Source organism: Mustela nivalis (assembly GCF_964662115.1).
Source record: "Mustela nivalis genome assembly, chromosome: 12".
Classification (NCBI taxonomy): Eukaryota; Metazoa; Chordata; class Mammalia; order Carnivora; family Mustelidae; genus Mustela; species Mustela nivalis.
In genome coordinates, this window is record NC_139031.1 from 67755753 (window position 1) to 67774891 (window position 19139).

The 19139-nt window shown below is 37.1% G+C and overlaps 2 protein-coding genes across 10 annotated transcripts in view; one reads left to right on the forward strand and one right to left on the reverse strand.

Annotated features, from left to right (window-relative positions):
- Window positions 1–19139, reverse strand: part of GNGT1 (G protein subunit gamma transducin 1) — a 353394-nt gene that overhangs the window by 151173 nt on the left and 183082 nt on the right. For all 8 annotated transcript variants that reach the window (XR_014301331.1, XR_014301332.1, XR_014301333.1 and 5 more), the window contains one exon: window positions 5806–5919. The gene's annotated coding sequence lies outside the window, so the exon portion shown is untranslated. The remainder of the gene's footprint in view (window positions 1–5805; window positions 5920–19139) is intronic.
- LOC309845537 (tissue factor pathway inhibitor 2-like) overlaps window positions 1–19139 on the forward strand; it is a 137062-nt gene that overhangs the window by 91600 nt on the left and 26323 nt on the right. The gene's annotated exons all lie outside the window — the stretch shown is intronic.

The window sequence follows — 19139 nt, forward strand, 5'->3', positions numbered from 1 at the left end:
AACCATGAGCGGGGATCAGAGTTGGCTAGAAAAAGTAAAGAAGAAACAAAAAGAAAAAAAAAATGTCCATATCAACATGGATGTAGTCAATGCCAAAATGAAAATTGAATTAGAATTGGAATCAGATGATTTCTAAAAATTACCTGCAAGACTTATTATTTCTCTACTTGGGATTGGTTTTTGGATATTTAAGTATTATTTCAAGTTTAAAGAAAGGAATTGGCAAAATTTGTGAAGAGTAAAGGTATATTAAAGCATTTATGAATTATTATAATAATAGCAAAAAAAGATACAACTATTTTCTATAAAAGAAATTTTACTCCTCAGGCAAAATAAGATAAAGACACAGCAAAAAATTTGGTCCCTTCTTTATGAATTTGAGTTAATTAGATGGATTGTGAATCTCAAAAAGTTACAAATAGCCATTTTGGCTCAATTTCTCATTTTATTTTGGATAGATTGAATCTGCTTTTGCCAATCAATAAACTGTAATGTGTCCTCTGAACTTAAATGAGATCTCTTATTGCTAGTTCAATGTCATGCTGCTGCCCTTGTTCTCTAACTAGGACAACAGCATGAACATTTGCTCAGACTGACCTTCATATGGATACATTAATTGCTTAATTGGTAGTGAAGATACTCTCGCTATTCTTCTTCTTCTTGGAAAAGGAAGTTGCATCACTTCCTAGGCTGTCATTTTACAGTTTGTGGAGAGATCTAAATCCTTCTACTTTAGGTATATTACTCTGCTGATACTTGAGTATTTGTATAAAACAGATCCCAATAGGAATCCTCTGAACTACAGATAGTACTGAATGCATTTTAGAAAGTTAGTCCTTGCAATTAATCTAAAGCCTTCTCTTACAGTCCAAGATTTGATAATTCTGCTTAGTGTTAAAATGTGGTATCTATTATTTATAGTTGCTGGGGTAAAAGCATTTCTTTTCCTAGGTCATTTACTTCTGTGAGTTGTGTTATCAACTACTTTTTAAAGATGATGAAATTAAGTCTTACAGAAATGAATTCATTTCCCCAGGATTTTTTTTTAAACATTTTATTTAGTTTTTGGACACACAGAGAGAAAGCAGATTCAGGGGAGTGGCAGGAAGAGGGAGAGGGAAAAGTAGGCATCCCACTAAGCAGGGAGCTGATGCAGGGCTTAAACCCAGGACTCTGGGATCATGACCTGAGCTGAACCCAGCCGCTTAGCCAACTGAGCTATCCAGGCACCCCAGATCTTATAACTTACTAGGCAAAGGCAACATTCAAATCTAGAGTTCCTGAGCCTGTTCTCTTAATCTCTAAACTCGGATCCTTCCTAACCAGTCTTTCTACTATTTCTTCATCAGTTATTTCATGCTATGGATTAGAGGCTTCATTAGAAAGAGGGCAATGAGAAAAGGGAGAGGAAATTCAAAGTCTTCCAACCATAGGAAAGAAATAACATTATAGTGACAAGGAAAATGTTCCAGGTTTTAATATTTTGTGTACTTTTTAATAAATAATTTTCTCTTTTGCAAACCAGTAAAACTGGATCAGAATGTCCACCCATCCTATTGGTGTGGCTTCATTTCACTGGGATGTAAAGAATTTCAGATTTGCAATTGTTCCTTACTTATACCAAAGTCGTGATACGAGAGATTAAGCTTCATCTATTAACAATTTTACTGACAGGCATTTAAAAGTAAAATACTGGAGAAAAGACATGGATACATGGTCATTTGTTCCCCTCCTCATCCATGCTGCACTGTAATATGCTTATTTTCCTTAGTCATTTCCCTTCACATCCTATATGCATCCAATTCTCTAATTCTTTGAAATCAGTCATGGAAATGAAAGAATTTTTTCTTCTGGAAGCCAACAGAAGAAAGGTAATTTGTTTCATCTGACAAATATATATTGAGCATCTGTTACATTTTAGGCACTAGAATGAAGAAAGAAAGGTCTTCATTCTTTTTTTTTCCCCCTTTGTTTTTCATTTCACTTATTTTTTAAATTTAAATTAAATTAATTAACATTAGTGTATTACTGACTTCAGGGGTAGAGGTCAGTGATTCATCAGTCTTATATAATACTCAGTGCTCATTATATAACATACCCTCCTTAATGTCCCTCCTCCAGTTATCCCAATCCTCCAGCATCCATCAGTTTTTTCCCTATGATTAAGAGTTCTTAGGGTTTGTCTCTCTCTCTTTGGCTTTGCCTTGTTTTCTTTTTTCTTCTCTTCCCCTATGAAGTGATAAATTCAGCAAGCTTGCTAGACACATCTCCAAAGGCAAGGGAAACAAAGGCAAAAATGATCTATTGGGATGTCATCAGGGTAAAAAGCTTTTGCACTGAAAGGAAACAGTCAAAAAACCAAAAGGCAACCGACAGAATGGGAGAAGATACTTGTTCAAAGTTTATAATAATATGGGAGAAACAATAGAGAGCCCTACAAGTAGGACTTCTAGATTCCAAAATGACACTTAAAAAATATTAATACTGACACCCTAACTTACATAAACTATAACTCCTACTTGGGTTGAACCAATATTTAAAATTAAAATTGGGTTCATGGCTTGGCTTAGTAAGTTATTAATAAAATAAAAAAAAAACTCTGACAGAACAAATTATGAAATTAGTTAATTTTCCCATTTAACATAATACCTGAATGTAGCAAAATTTGATAAAAGAGTTCTTTGACTTTAAGACAAAGTGATAGTCCTTATATTATGGGTGTTGTCCTGCTGATCGACAGATATTGTAGCTTAGGAATGTGATCTATCACATAATTTCATGGAAACATTTTACATGAACAGGGATAGTACCTGCTCTCCTCTAAAATTAGATCTGATGAATCTCTAGTAAACTAAAACTGTGATTCTAAACAATTCATATATAGGATGAGACATATGCAAAAATACTTGAGACTTCTCAAGTACCATCCAAAAGCTACTTATTATTATAAAAGACCTTGTCAAGGTCACATAAAGTGGGGGACCAGAAGAAAATCCATATTTCAGTATTGTAAACTAGCACCTTTTCTATTGCACAATGCTCACTTACAAGTACCTGAGCCTGAAAGATGCATAACATACAATGGACAAGGTTTCTTAGTTTGGTAACTTAATAAATGAAATCTTGCCATTTGCAACAACATGGATGGAACTAGAGCGTATCATGCTTAGCGAAATAAGTCAAGCAGAGAAAGACAACTATCATATGATCTCCCTGATATGAGGAAGCGGTGATGCAACATGGAGGCTTAAGTGGGTAGAAGAAGAATAAATGAAACAAGATGGGATTGGGAGGGAGACTAACCATAAGTGACTCTTAATCTCACAAAACAAACTGAGGGTTGCTGGGGGGAGGGGGTTTGGGAGAAGGGGGTGGGATTATGGACATTGGGGAGGGTATGTGCTTTGGTGAGTGCTGTGAAGTGTGTAAACCTGGTGATTCACAGACCTGTACCCCTGGGGATAAAAATATATGTTTATAAAAAATAAAAAGTTAAAAAAAAAAAAAAAAAAAAAAAAACGCTCATTTCCATTCTAGAAGAGTGACTCAATTTGCCAATATGTAGACCCACTTAAGATTTTAAAATTAAAGAAAGTAAGTAATGGCTTTTATAATATGTCTGTTATGTGGGCCAGACTTGAAATAGTTTAGGAGATGAAATGCCAAAAATACTACATTTTCCAATAATGAATCACTAACCACTTGTCTGTGTGCTAAAACTTGGCTTTTAAGGAAGAAATTTTAAAACTCTAATTACAGCTTACAGAAGCAAAAAGGTCAAAAAAGTGATGTTTAGCAGCTTAATGGGATTTTTTTTTATTGAACTGATACAACATTATGAGGAGGGTGTTCTATCAAAAAGGCTACTCACAAACCAATACCAGTTGAAGATTGTGAATGCGTCATGCTAACATGCTACTCAAATCAACTGTCAGGCCCTTGAGCACCTAAGTTATATACAAAAGGCTAAAAGACACATTTTCTAGGTGAGTAAATATATGAGATGTTGGGAATGCATGAAAATCTCTCTTGAAACTGAGAAGTGAAATACTACAAACCATTTCTGTTTCAATGAACCTGTGTTTAGTGATGTGAAATCACTATTTGGTTATGATGAAACTGAAAGCAGAACTGATTTCTTCATTTCATTGCTTGAATAAGTCAACTATGCAAAATATTTCTTTAGTATAAGTTGGTAAAAGTCACAATTTCTTTTACAGACTTTTTCTTGCACCTGTTATAACTTATTCTTTTACTTGCTGGATTTGTGTATTATTCTTATACAATAAACATGTTACAACTTTGTCTCTATTCCTAAGCTAAGATGGAAAGTGATGTGACCACAGTCCTCTAAAGTAATTTTAAATATTGGTTCAACCCAAGTGGAAGTTATAGTTTATGTAAGTCAGGGTGTCAGTATTAATATTTTTTAAGTGTCATTTTGGAGTCTAGAAGTCCTACTTGTAGGGCTCTCTATTGTTTCTCCCATATTATTATAAACTTTGAACAAGAAGGTTACCTTTTCTTTTCTTTTTTTAAGATTTTATTTATTTATTTGACAGACAGAGATCACAAGTAGGAAAAGAGACAGGCAGAGAGAGAGAGGGGGAAGCAGGCTCCCTGTTGAGCAGAGAGCCCGATGTGGGGCTCAATCCCAGGACCCTGTGATCATGACCTGAGCTGAAGGCAGAGGCTTTAACCCACTGAGCCACCCAGGCTTGTTCTAATTTCAAAATTTATCTTGTATTAGAACAAGAAATACCAACCATTGTGACAACCAACTACCAAATCTCAGTGGCTTGATAAAAATTGCTTTCTCACGTTGCTATTGGCTGCAAGTTAGCTAGTTCCCTGTCAAGAATGTTTCAAAAATCTAAGCTCCTTCCATTATATATAACATTGCCATCTTGAAGTCATGGCCTCCATGGTAACCATAGAAGGAAGAGTAGGCAAGTACATGGGAGAATTTTAGTGGTTTCAAAATGAATACATTAATTATACCTATATCTCATTAACTAAATCCAGTGAGATGGCCATAATCTAACTTCAAGGGAGACTCAGAAATATAGTTTCCTCTGTATTCAGGGAGAAAAAAAAGGATTCTGTCACAATCCCTAAACAAAAAATCTGCAATTCCTAAACTTTTCAGGCGGTCATCAGCCTAGTTATTGGTGGTAGGAGGGGGAGATGTTGGGGTTAGATAAGTGTACCAAGTGTAGGAAGCAGGACTTATAAAGATGTTTGATAAATAAGACCTGTCAATCCCTGCCTGGCATCCATCCCAAAATTCCCCACAGACTGACTTTAGAAAAATTTGATCCAGTCCATAGAAAACAAAGACTTTCAAAATTTCCTAAATATCTTGATTTCTACTTCATGAAGAGACCAGATGGCTTTAGTGGAAACAACAGGATGGAAAAAAACAAACTATGCCCAGAATTTAAACTGTTAATAGAAACAAATGCTTTTTTGTTGAGATAGGAATGCACACAATTCTGAATCACTCTTATTTAGCTACACGTTGAAAAAAACTTGCAAACTACTGACTGTATGGTCACACCAAGTCCCGATAGGAATCTAGTGAGCTGATAAATTGATCCCACAAAGAAAGGAAAAATGAAAATTAAATTAGAAATAAAAATTAACAACAACTGAGGGTATTTCAAAAATAAATTTTCATTTTATCAGTTACTTTCAAAGACTCCAATAACGGTTATTGTTATGAATGGAAGAAGTGATTTTCTTTTCAAAGTTTTCCATTCAGTAAGATGACAAAGGTATCTGAAATTACAGATCTGAACTCACCAAGAAATCAATGCTTTTCCTGCTGGCAACTTAGCAGCTTTTGTAATTGATGTGACAGTTTCATTTCCCCACTGCCACAGATAATCGGCATGTTACTCCATCTCTCAAACAAATCTAAAAAAAAAAATTTGTTTTTTCAGTTTTTTTTTTTTAGGAGCTATTAACATTCTCCAAACAAAATATGGTGGCAATGACAGACAATAGATTCAAGGCTTTCACAACATCCTGTTTTAGATGATACAAAACAAAAAGTTAACAGCATGACTTCATCAATATATCTAATAATTGCCTCAACAGGACAACTGTTTATTCAAAAATCTTTCTCTAAGGGCTCTTTACAAAGGATTGTCCTTAGAACAGGGTCAGGTGGTGAGTGAAGGTATACATGTACTCATACCTTGACCATCACCATTCCAAAATTATTTTTTCTTGCTTCAAGTAGTCCTTTAACAGCAACAAGAGACCACTCACACCTTGTCCTGTCTTACCTCATCTTATTTCACCCTTTTATCACCATATACCTTGAACTTAAGCCCCACTGAATTCACTGTTTCCGAAATGCACAATAAACTTTCACAATTCTGGGTCTTTTTGCACTAGCTCTTCTCTTAGCCTGGAATATACTATATCAGTCAGAATTAGTAATGTTGTAGTAACAAATGATTCTTCACCTATCGGTGTCTTAAAACAATACAAATTTATTTTCACTCATGTAATGTGGCTAGCTGGGGCTCATCTATCTCAGTCCCTCTGTCACAAGGCTAATTGCAACTTCATCTCCAATTGCACTTCTGTGATCAGAAATGAGAAAGGACCGTGGAAAATAATGCACTGGCTCTTAAATTTTTTGCATGGAATTATCACTCACTCATTCTATTCACATTTTATTGGCCAAAGAAAAGTACATGGCTATTTCTCAATTGAAAGGGGGCTAGATGTGCAATCCTATCATGGAAGAATGGAAGTGAGGTAATTTTGTTGAAATGTGCTAATGACTACTACATGAACCTTTCCAGTAGGTAAAGTCTTAACTCACTTTTCAAGATGTAAACAAATGTCACCTCCTCTGAGAAGCCTTCCATGACATTGCCAGATAATTATTTGCTTTTTTTTATCTTTACTGTCCAAATATTTTGTACAGACTTTCTTGAAATATTACATTATATTAATCTATTACCATATCTATATTACACTGAAAATTCCTTACTCACACTTTTCTGCCAAGTGCCTGACATAGTTGCAGCACATGTTTGCTGGGTACTTACCAATGCTCCTTGTCGAAGGCTTGTTTTTCCACATTCCTCATTAGACTGTAAGCTCACCAAGGACATAGATTGTGTCTTTTTGTACAAACCTAACCCTCGTGTCTTGTAACGTTCCTTGGCCCTAGTGGATGCCCACTATATGTTGGATGAATTTATTAATTATTTTTGTGATTATACCATATTGCATTATTATGGTAGCCTAGGTTATGTTGCAGTAACAAAACAGTTCTAAAATTTTCAGTAAGTTCAGCAAAAGTTTATGAGTAGCTTATGGTATATATATTCTACATGGGTGAGCAAGTAGCACTGTTTCATCTACTCAATTAGGGACCTATGTTGATCTAAGGTTCTTCTTATAGGTGAATCATCTGTAACTCAAAGGCTTTTCCGTTACCCTGCCAGATGAATAAGAAACCAGAGAATCACAGATGGCTTTTTTTTTTTTTGAACACTGATTAATTGATTGATTGGTTTAAAAGAGAGTGAGAACAGGGGGAAGGGCAGAGGGAAATAGAGAATCTCCAACAGACTCCTGGCCAAGCCCAGAGCCAGATGCAGGGCTCAATCCCATGAACTGAGACCATGACCTGAGCTGAAATCAAGAGTCGGATGCTCAACCAACTAAGTCACCCAGTTGGTGGGTGGCTCCCCACTGGGAGAAGCAGGCAGAAGCAGGCTCCCTGCTGAGCAAAGAGCCGAATGTAGGATGACCCTGGAATCATGACCAGAGCTGAAAGCAGACCAGTGGCATGTTCGTGCAGGGAGAAGAAATATGATAACAGCTAACTTCGGAAACTACCATGGCAAAGAAAGCTGGCAGAGATTTAGAGGCAAAAACACCTGGCTCTTGGTAAGCATCCAGTTTATCTGGTGTAAGCAGATGTGTTTACAGTTAGGGGAGAATAACCTACTAGCTATAAATTCAGTGTACAATAAGATCAATCTGATGATTTTACAGAGGCATTAGTTAATCCAATGATATGGCTGGGTGAAATCTGGTTAAAAGGATCCAAGTCTGGGGACTCCATATTTGACCATATTGACAAAGTTTATACTCAACTTTTCAGGTCAATTCAAAAAAATGGGATGCTCCCACATTAAAACAGACACTGAGAGCCCAGACTTATTTCTTAGCTTTCCAAATGCATGACTTAGAATTAATAATCAGTGTTTCATCTAATAGAATCAAACAGGGAACTCAAAGAAAGAAACATTTGTATTTCCGTCCTCCAGAACTCTATGGAAAGCGCTCAGGGAACAAAAGCTCCTGAAAGCAAACCCCATCGGATTACTCACCCCGGCCCCTGGTAAGGGCGGTGCAATTCCACCTGGGGCAAAGACAATTGAGAATCACTACAACAGGCCCCTCCCCCAGAAGATCAACAAGAAATCCAGCCAAGACCAAGTTCACCTACCAAGCGGTGCGGTTTCAATACCAAGGAGAGCAGCAGAATTCCAGAGGAGGAGAATGCAAAGCATGGAACTCATGGCATTCTCCCTGTGATTCTTTAGTCTTGCAGTTAATTTAATTATTTTTTCTTTTTCATTTTTTTTCTCTTCTTCTGCTAAAATTTTTTAACTTTTACCCTTTACTTTTTTAACATTTTTTAACTAGGTTATCTAATATATATATATATATTTTCTTTTTTATACTTTACTTCATTCGTTTTTTTTTTTAATTCTTTTCTTTTCTTTTTTCTTTCTTTCTTTCTGAACCTCTTTTTATCCTCTTTATCCCCCTCAGATTTGGGATTTCTTCTGATTTGGTTAAAGCATATTTTCCTGGGGCTGTTGCCACCCTTTTAGAATTTTACTTGCTCCTTCATATACTCTTATCTGGACAAAATGACAAGGTGGAAAAATTCACCACAGAAAAAAGAACAAGAGGCAGTACCAAAGGCTAGGGACCTAATCAATACAGACGTTGGTAATATGTCAGATCTAGAGTTCAGAATGACAATTCTCAAAGTTCTAGCCGGGCTAGAAAAAGGCATGGAAGATATTAGAGAAACCCTCTCGGGAGATAGAAAAGCCCTTTCTGGAGAAATAAAAGAACTAAAATCTAACCAAGTTGAAATAAAAAAAGCTATTAATGAGGTGCAATCAAAAATGGAGGCTCTCACTGCTAGGATAAATGAGGCAGAAGAAAAGAATTAGCAATATAGAAGACCAAATGACAGAGAATAAAGAAGCTGAGCAAAAGAGGGACAAACAGCTACTGGACCACGAGGGGAGAATTCGAGAGATAAGTGACACCATAAGACGAAACAACATTAGAATAATTGGGATTCCAGAAGAAGAAGAAAAAGAGAGGGGAGCAGAAGGTATACTGGAGAGAAATATTGGGGAGAATTTCCCCAAAATGGCAAAGGGAACAAGCATCAAAATTCAGAGGAGGTTCAGAGAACACCCCTCAAAATCAATAAGAATAGGCCCACTCCCTGTCACCTAATAGTAAAATTTACAAGTCTTAGTAACAAAGAGAAAATCCTGAAAGCAGCCCGGGAAAAGAAGTCTGTAACATACAATGGTAAAAATATTAGACTGGCAGCAGACTTATCCACAGAGACCTGGCAGGCCAGAAAGAGCTGGCATAACATATTCAGAGCACTAAACAAGAAAAACATGCAGCCAAGAATACTATATCCAGCTAGGCTATCATTGAAAATAGACGGAGAGATTAAAAGCTTCCAGGACAAACAAAAACTGAAAGAATTTGCAAACACCAAACCAGCTCTACTGGAAATATTGAAAGGGGTCCTCTAAGCAAAGAGAGAGCCTACAAGTGGTAGATCAGAAAGGAACAGAAACAATATACAGTAACAGTCACCTTACCGGCAATACAATGGCACTAAATTCATATCTCTCTATAGTTACCCTGAATGTTAATGGCCTAAATGCCCCAATCAAAACACACAGGGTATCAGAATGGATAAAACAACAAAACCCATCTATATGTTGCCTACAAGAAACTCATTTTAAGCCCGAAGACACCTCCAGATTTAAAGTGAGTGGGTGGAAAAGACTTTACCATGCTAATGGATCAATTAGATTTTAAGCCAAAGACTATAATAAGAGATGAGGAAGGACACTATATCATACTCAAAGGGTCTGTCCAACAAGAAGATCTAACAATTTTAAATGTCTATGCCCCCAACGTGGGAGCAGCCAACTATATAAACCAATTAATAACAAAATCAAAGAAACACATCAACAATAATACAATAATAGTAAGGGACTTTAACATTCCCCCCACTGAAATGGACAGATCATCCAAGCAAAAGATCAACAAGGAATTAAAGGCCTTAAATGCACACTGGACCAGATGGACATCACAGATATATTCAGAACATTTCATCCCAAAGCAACAGAATACACATTCTTCTCTAGTGCACACAGAACATTCTCCAGAATAGATCACATCCTCGGTCCTAAATCAGGACTCAACCGGTATCAAAAGATTGGGATCATTCCCTGCATATTTGCAGACCACAATGCTCTAAAGCTAGAACTCAACCACAAAAGGAAGTTTGGAAAGAACCCAAATACATGGAGACTAAACAGCATCCTTCTAAAGAATGAATGGGTCAACCAGGAAATTAAAGAATTAAAAAAAATCATGGAAACAAATGATAATGAAAATACAATGGTTCAAAATCTGTGGGACACAACAAAGGCAGTCCTGAGAGGAAAATATATAGCGGTACAAACCTTTCTCAAGAAACAAGAAAGGTCTCAGGTACACAATCTAATACTATACCTCTAGGATCTTGAGAAAGAACAAGAAAGAAACCCTAAATCCAGCAGGAGAAGAGAAATCATCAAGATCAGAGCAGAAATCAATGAAATAGAATCCAAAAAAAAAACAACAGAACAAATCAACGAAACTAGGAGCTGGTTCTTTGAAAGAATTAATAAAATTGATAAACCCCTGGCCCGACTTATCAAAAAGAAAAGAGAAAGGACCCAAATAAATAAAATCATGAATGAAAGAGGAGAGATCACAACTAACACCAAAGAAATACAAACAATTATAAGAACATACTATGAGCACTCTACGCCAGCAAATTTGACAATCTAGAATAAACAGATGCATTCCTAGAGATATATAAACTACCACAACTGAACCAGGGAGAAATAGAAAACCTGAACAGACCCATAACCAGTAAGGGGATTGAAACAGTCATTAAAAATCTCCAAACAAACAAACGCCCAGGGCCAGACAGCTTCCCGGGGGAGTTCTACCAAACATTTAAAGAAGAACTAATTCCTATTCTCCTGAAACTGTTCCAAAAAATAGAAATGGAAGGAAAACTTCCAAACTCATTTTATGAGGCCAGTCTCACCTTGACCCCAAAACCAGACAAGGATCCCATCAAAAAAGAGAGCTATAGACCAATATCCTTGATGAACACAGATGTGAAAATTCTCACCAAAATACTAGCCAATAGGATTCAACAGTACATTGAAAGGATTATTCACCACGACCAAGTGGGATTTATTCCAGGGCTGCAAGGTTGGTTCAACATCTGCAAATCAATGTGATACAACACATCAATAAAAGAAAGAACAAGAACCATATGATACTCTCAATAGATGCTGAAAAAGCATTTGACAAAGTACATAATCCGTTCCTGATCAAAACTCTTCAAAGTGTAGGGATAGAGGGCTCATACCTCAATATTATCAAAGCCATCTATGATAAACCCACTGCAATTATCATTCTCAATGGAGAAAAACTGAAAGCTTTTCCACTAAGGTCAGGAACACAGCAGGGATGTCCATTATCACCACTGCTATTCAACAGTACTAGAAGTTCTAGCCTCAGCAATCAGACAACAAAAGGAAATTAAAGGCATCCAAATTGGCAAAGAAGTCAAACTATCACTCTTCGCAGATGATATGATACTATATGTGGAAAACTCAAAAGACTCCACTCCAAAACTGCTAGAACTTGTACAGGAATTCAGTAAAGTGTCAGGATATAAAATCAATGCACAGAAATCAGTTGCATTTCTCTACACCAACAACAAGACAGAAGAAAGAGAAATTAACGAGTCAATCCCATTTACATTTGCACCCCAAACCATAAGATACCTAGGAATAAACCTAACCAAAGAGGCACAGAATCTATACTCAGAAAACTATAAAGTACTCATGAAAGAAATTGAGGAAGACACATACACACATACATTTTTCAGGTGTTCTGAAAAATGTTCCATGCTCCTGGATTGGAAGAATAAATATTGTGAAAATGTCTATGCTACCTAAACCAATCTACACATTTAATGCAATTCCTATCAAAGTACCATCCATCTTTTTCAAAGAAATGGAACAAATAATTCTAAAATTTATATGGAACCAGAAAATACCTCGAATAGCCAAAGGGATATTGAAAAAGAAAGCCAACGTTGGTGGCATCACAATTCCAGACTTCAAGCTCTATTACAAAGCTGTCATCATCAAGACAGCATGGTACTGGCACAAAAACAGACACATAGATCAATGGAACAGAATAGAGAGCCCAGAAATAGACCCTCAACTCTACAGTCAACCAATCTTCGACAAAGCAGCAAAGAATGTCCAATGGAAAAAAGACAGCCTCTTCAATAAATGGTGTTGGGAAAATTGGACAGCCACATGCAGAAAAATGAAATTGGACCATTTCCTTATACCACACACAAAAATAGACTCAAAATGGATGAAGGACCTCAATGTGCGAAAGGAATCCATCAAAATCCTTGAGGAGAACGCAGGCAGCAACCTCTTCGACCTTAGCCGCAGCAACATCTTCCTAGGAACATCGCCAAAGGCAAGGGAAGCAAGGGCAAAAATGAACTATTGGGGGGCACCTGGGTGGCTCAGTGGGTTAAGCCTCTGCCTTCAGCCCAGGTCATGATCTCAGGGTCCTGGGATTGAGCCCCGCATCGGGCTCTCCACTCAGTGGGGAGCCTGCTTCGCTCTCTCTGCCTGCTGCTCTGCCTACTTGTGATCTCTCTCCCTCTGTCAAATAAATAAATAAAATATTTAAAAAAAATGAACTATTGGGATATTTTCAAGATCAAAAGCTTTTGCACAACAAAGGAAACAGTGAACAAAACCAAAAGACAACTGACAGAATGGGAGAAGGTATTTGCAAATGACATATCAGATAAAGGACTAGTGTCCAAAATCTATAAAGAACTTAGCAAACTCGACACCCAAAGAACAAATAATCCAATCAATAAATGGGCAGAGGACATGAACAGACATTTCTGCAAAGAAGACATCCAGATGGCCAACAGACACATGAAAAAGTGCTCCATATCACTCGGCATCAGGGAAATACAAATCAAAACCACAATGAGATGTCACCTCACACCAGTCAGAATGGCTAAAATCAACAAGTCAGGAAATGACAGATGCTGGCGAGGATGTGGAGAAAGGGGAACCCTCCTACATTGTTGGTGGGAATGCAAGCTGGTGCAGCCACTCTGGAAAACAGCATGGAGGTTCCTCAAAATGTTGAAAATAGAACTGCCCTATGACCCAGCAATTGCACTATTGGGTATTTACCCTAAAGATACAAATGTAGTGATCCAAAGGGGCACATGCACCCGAATGTTTATAGCAGCAATGTCCACAATAGCCAAACTATGGAAAGAACCTAGATGTCCATCAACAGATGAATGGATCAAGAAGATGTGGTATATATACACAATGGAATACTATGCAGCCATCAAAAGAAATGAAATCTTGCCATTTGCGACAACGTGGATGGAATTACAGTGTATCATGCTTAGCAAAATAAGTCAAGCGGAGAAAGACAACTATCATATGATCTCCCTGATATGAGGAAGTGGTGATGCAACATGGGGGCTTAAGTGGGTAGGAGAAGATCAATGAAACAAGATGGGATTGGGAGGGAGACAAACCATAAGTGACTCTTAATCTCACAAAACAAACTGAGGGTTGCTGGGGGGGAGGGGTGTTGGGAGAAGGGGGTTGAATTATGGACATTAGGGAGGGTATGTGCTTTGGTGAGTGCTTTGAAGTGTGTAAACCTGGTGATTCATAGACCTACCTGTACCCCTGGGGATAAAAATATATTATATCTTTATAAAAAATTTAAAAAATTAAAAATTAAAAAGAAAGAAAAAAAAGAATTCAGCATGGAAATTATAATCTGTGAAACTTGGAGGAAGAAATATGACTGTAAACTTTACTGAATAGATATCATTTAACTTTGATCAGTATTGCAACAAGAGGACGTTGATGACATATCTATTTTTTAATGTTCTGCTAATGCAAATCACCTGTGACAAGAACCTGCCGCTCCCAAATTTTATTCTAATTAAGGTATACTATAAAGTTACTCAAGTCCAAATAAATATCACTTTCAATAATGCTGTATACAAATTTATATTATAGTTGATTTTCACTGATCTGTGTCAAGGGTTGGTTTTGAGTTTTTAAAGGAATCTAGCAATGACTAGTTGATTTGATCTCCCCCCTACCCACCACCCCTGCTACTCCCTTAAGAGAGCCATATGTGAATCCCAACTATTAACTTTGTCCTTCTAATATAAGGTATTCAGGAAAATAATTTTAGACCTCCCTTTTAATTTCTGGTTCATTCCAGTTTAACCAATAATTACTTAGCCTCTATACGAACCATTTGTACTAAGGGCAAAGGCACATTATATATGACTCCTTTCTTTGAATTTCCTGGCAACAGATGCAGAGAAGATATTATTTAAAACTATAGTATATCATAATGCCTAATTAGATTATAACAGGCATACACATTTTGACTGATAGATTAGAAGTGTGTTCAGGTTTTCAGGGAACACAATAGAAAGGTTCTTACTTGCACCTTGGGTTTCCTGAAGAAAATATTGGCTGAGATGAAGGACTGAAAGCCAGGTGAAGCAAGGTAGGAAGGGCACAAGACAGTGCTCTTTGAACTGTGAAATTCCTTAGGGTTACGGGAAGCGTTTTAGCATTATTAGAGTTTAAAGTGTTAGGTGGTAAGTGGTGAGAGGGAGTGAAACCATAGAATGCTTCTATTTACTAAAAAGACTGGATTTACTTTGTAGAAAATGGGTAAAAACTGAAAGCTTGGGAATGACATTCTTATATATATTATTCATGCTCAGTGATTAAAATATTTAGGAGGGTAGAGTTGAGAATGACAGCATCTTAGGATGCTAAGGAATAAATTCCAAGGGAGAAAAAGATAAAATTGTGAGCAAGTCCCATTCATTAGGGAATTAAAGAAGTTGGAATATCAAGTTCCACTTCTACCAGTACAGAAATGTGTGTCTCTTGCTAACTAACCACAGGGATGCCTGGATCATGTGAGAAACCAAGTTTTCTTATTGACACGGGGGCTGAAACTGTGGCAGCAACAAGGGCTAGCACTGAGGACCTACAATGTCTTAGCAACTCATCACAGTCCTAGGGTCATTTCAACTAAATTACTCTTTCTTGAGGGATTACAGGGCCACAGTTTGTTCATAATGTTAAAAAATCATAATGGATTTTTTAAAAAATGTGACTTTATGCATCATTTGAGAACAAAGATTGCTTATTTGCATGTAGGGGAAAGTTCTAGAATTCTGAGAAGAGAGAGACTTATGATGCAGGTGTAGGAACTAGTTGTGTCATATGTGGGATGTTTTTATTACTCCCAGCAAAGAGTTTTTATTTTATTTCCCAAAGTATCATATCATAGAACAGGATGGATTAAGATGATTAAGCCATTATCTGAGTACTCAACTGGTACTAAATAGAAGCACTCAGCATTTGAAACAGGATGTAATGACACTATTATTGTGAGTCTAAAAATAGATTTTTCCCTTTGAAACCTTAATATTAACTCAGTTACAAAAACAACATTTGGATCAAAAATTCAGAGTACAGCTTACCATCACAAAAATCCATCCTCCTTCAAATGGAAGGTATTGATACGGAAAGATATCTGCCAATATATTTTGAATTGCTCAAGGTTCCATAGAGAAGATATCATAGAAAGAAAAAAAGTCACTTTTATTTTAGGATTTAGTTCAACAAACATTCACCAAAGTCCAGTGCTAGACCTATAAGAACTAAAGAGTATGCATGAATTGTATTTGTTAAGGAAGAAGACAGGGAATTAAACTGCCATAATAAAGTATAATAAGTACTGTGAGAAATCACTCCTCCCACCTCCCCACACACAAAGAAACAAGTAAAGGTAATGCCCAATGTTTGTTACCACACATTAACAGAAGGGGTTCACAGATAGTGATGTCATTACCTCTTTTTAGATTCCAGAAATGTGCCTTCTTGGAATTAGCAGGGAGGCATGTAATTAACTACAAAAAGCGATGCCTTTGTAATAGGTAAATCACATTTCTTTGAAATTAAATGTATATTTGGAAGCTTATCACTGAGACTTTTTGCAGGGTTTCAGGGTGAGCATCTAGGCAATTTTTCCATTAGAATTCAGATACTTCTGCCCTTAAATGAACTATAGTCTGATGGACAAGTCTATGAGGAATCTAAGGAAAGAGAGGCACCAGGAGGAACGAATTTGGTCAATGACAGTGCTCTCCATCCAACAGAGAAATGTTTTCAAGACATCTGGGAATGTTATCTGAGATAGATATCTCGGGCATCAGTAGATGGAATAATAATGGCAGGAATTCAGCTGTTAGATACTTTAGGAATCAAGGCATAGATGGATTTTACACTGTATTATTTTGAAAATGGTCTCCTTGAGTAAATTGACAAAAAAATATAATTCAGCTTTCTACTACTTGTGATAAGCTTTGTCCCTTAAAAAAAAAATTGTTATGCTGTGAGAGTTTTTATGTGACTCACTCATTTAAGGAACATGGTTTATATAGCTTCTGAACTTGAATGTTGATTACAGACTGAACAATCAGAGTGGTAAGGACTTTTAAACAAATTCCATTTAGGGTTATAGTCAACTAGAACTCATCTCCTGGATGTAATTTACATTAATTTAGGAGGAAAGAAAGGACTGCTTTGGAGAGAGATCTGATTATTTCTTTTTCTTCAGATCTTCAAAAAAAAATTTAAAATATTTCAGGATACCAAGTATAATAAATGAATCACTGAGAATACCTGAATCTGAACTATTAATATGTGTCAGTGATAGAAATAAGAATTATTCCAGACAAAGTGTTTGAACAACAGTTTGCGAATCACTGGAATTAAGTGCTATTAGAAATAAATGTGTCTAATGTATTTTTTTTCAACATTCACTGAAACAGCCCTTAGACTATGAAATCGAGTTTTGAAGATCAGAAAGATGAAAGAACCAGAAAGTACTCTATGAGAGAAACTCATTTATCTCCAAATAGAGATCTCCTATCTCTATTCCTAGCAGGGACAGCATGCTTTGGTAAAAAACACATAAGTCTTTAGAAATAACTGGGCTTGAACCTTGGCTCTTTCGCTGCCTGAATTTGAGCAAAGGTAATATCTTTTCTGAACCTCAGTTCCCTTGCCTGTAAAATGTAGATAATACTGTGTTTCTCAGAGGAGGCATTTAAATATCAAATGAGATAAACCTGAGAAAGTAGTTTTTAAAGTCTGAAACTCCAGAAATTTCATATATGTATTTAATCAATGTTTGCACAGTCCTCTCCCCACCCCACCCCCATGCCATAAACAGTATTAGGTCCTATTCGTGCTTCTCTATATGGAATACGGCAGTGAATATTGATTACATAAGGTATTACCTTTTAAAGTTTACTTGTTAAAATGCCACAATATTAGAAAAATAAAAGACTTGCTTTTCAGGGGAGGCGTCATTTTAAAGCTTTGCTCTCATCCTTCTGTTTCCCTTTGGAAAGTATTATAAATACCCAGGTGTCCTCTGGGGTGATCTAGTAAGCTACCATCTTCCACAGCATGTCATCTAAACTCCCCTCAGTTCATGCAGTCTACAACCATCACTGGTAATTCACTCCACTATGAGCGGTTATATCCAGAAATCCCTCTGATTGAGTCTAACTCTATTTTTGATGTTTGACTGCTGAGAGCTTTTACAACCTCACCTCTCCTCTCTCCTTTCTGCCCCACATCTTGCTGGTAAGAACTGCTTCTTTCTTTGAAAGGGAGGTCAAGCCGCAAATGCCCCTTCCCACCATCTCTTAATCATCATGAAAACCCAAACCAGTCTCTTTCCTCTGTTCTCTCAAGCCATGTTTGGACCTGCTTGGGAAGTCTGCTCTCTCCTCTCCCTAGAAAGCCTCATTACATAAATAAACCTTTTTCCTCCCCTCTTGGTGTGTGCCTGGAGCCTGCAGACTTGAGATCCAAACCAGATTTTGGCGGAGGTCCATTCTGCTTCTGTGTACACCTCCTATCTCTGCAGAATGTCACAGCTGACTGGAGACAATAACCACCATCACTGGAGGTCTTTCTTCTCTTCCTTTGGCTTACTAACAGGTTCTGCTGTATGATGGCAAGCATGTATTCTGAGCTGCTGCCTGTAGCTAGCCTGCATGTTGAGCTGTGCTGCTCCGTGCTCTATCTTCTGAGTTCTACTGAGCTGCCATTACAGATTTAACCAACCTAAGTTTTAATAATTAACTGACTTTTAGAGAAAGAAGTATGTGATTCAGGCCCTCATTAAAGCATGTGTCATGTGTCTCATGGGTCATGTGTCTCAGCCCAGGCTCACCTGTATGTCTTAGATTAAATTAGGTATCCTGATTCCAGCAAAAACCGTGAGACTGACTCTTGCCGTGTGACCAGTTGTGATCTGGTGTGTTTCATTCAGGTGTACACCTCATTCACAGAGAGTTCAAGGGAATGACTGCATCCTGTGTGATATGCATGGGCTACTGGGCGGTAACTCAGGGGAGGAAGAACAGTTATTTGAGTAGCAGTCATTATTTGAAAATGGTAATTGCTGAATTCTACCTTCCTAAAGACAGAGGGCTCACTGAGACACTATAAAATGCCTTTGCTGGTGCTGCTACTGTTGCGCTTTTGTCTCCATTGCCAAAAAAGATACTTAACATCAGGGATATAAGGAAAAACACCCGTGGCATTCCTGTAGCACAATCA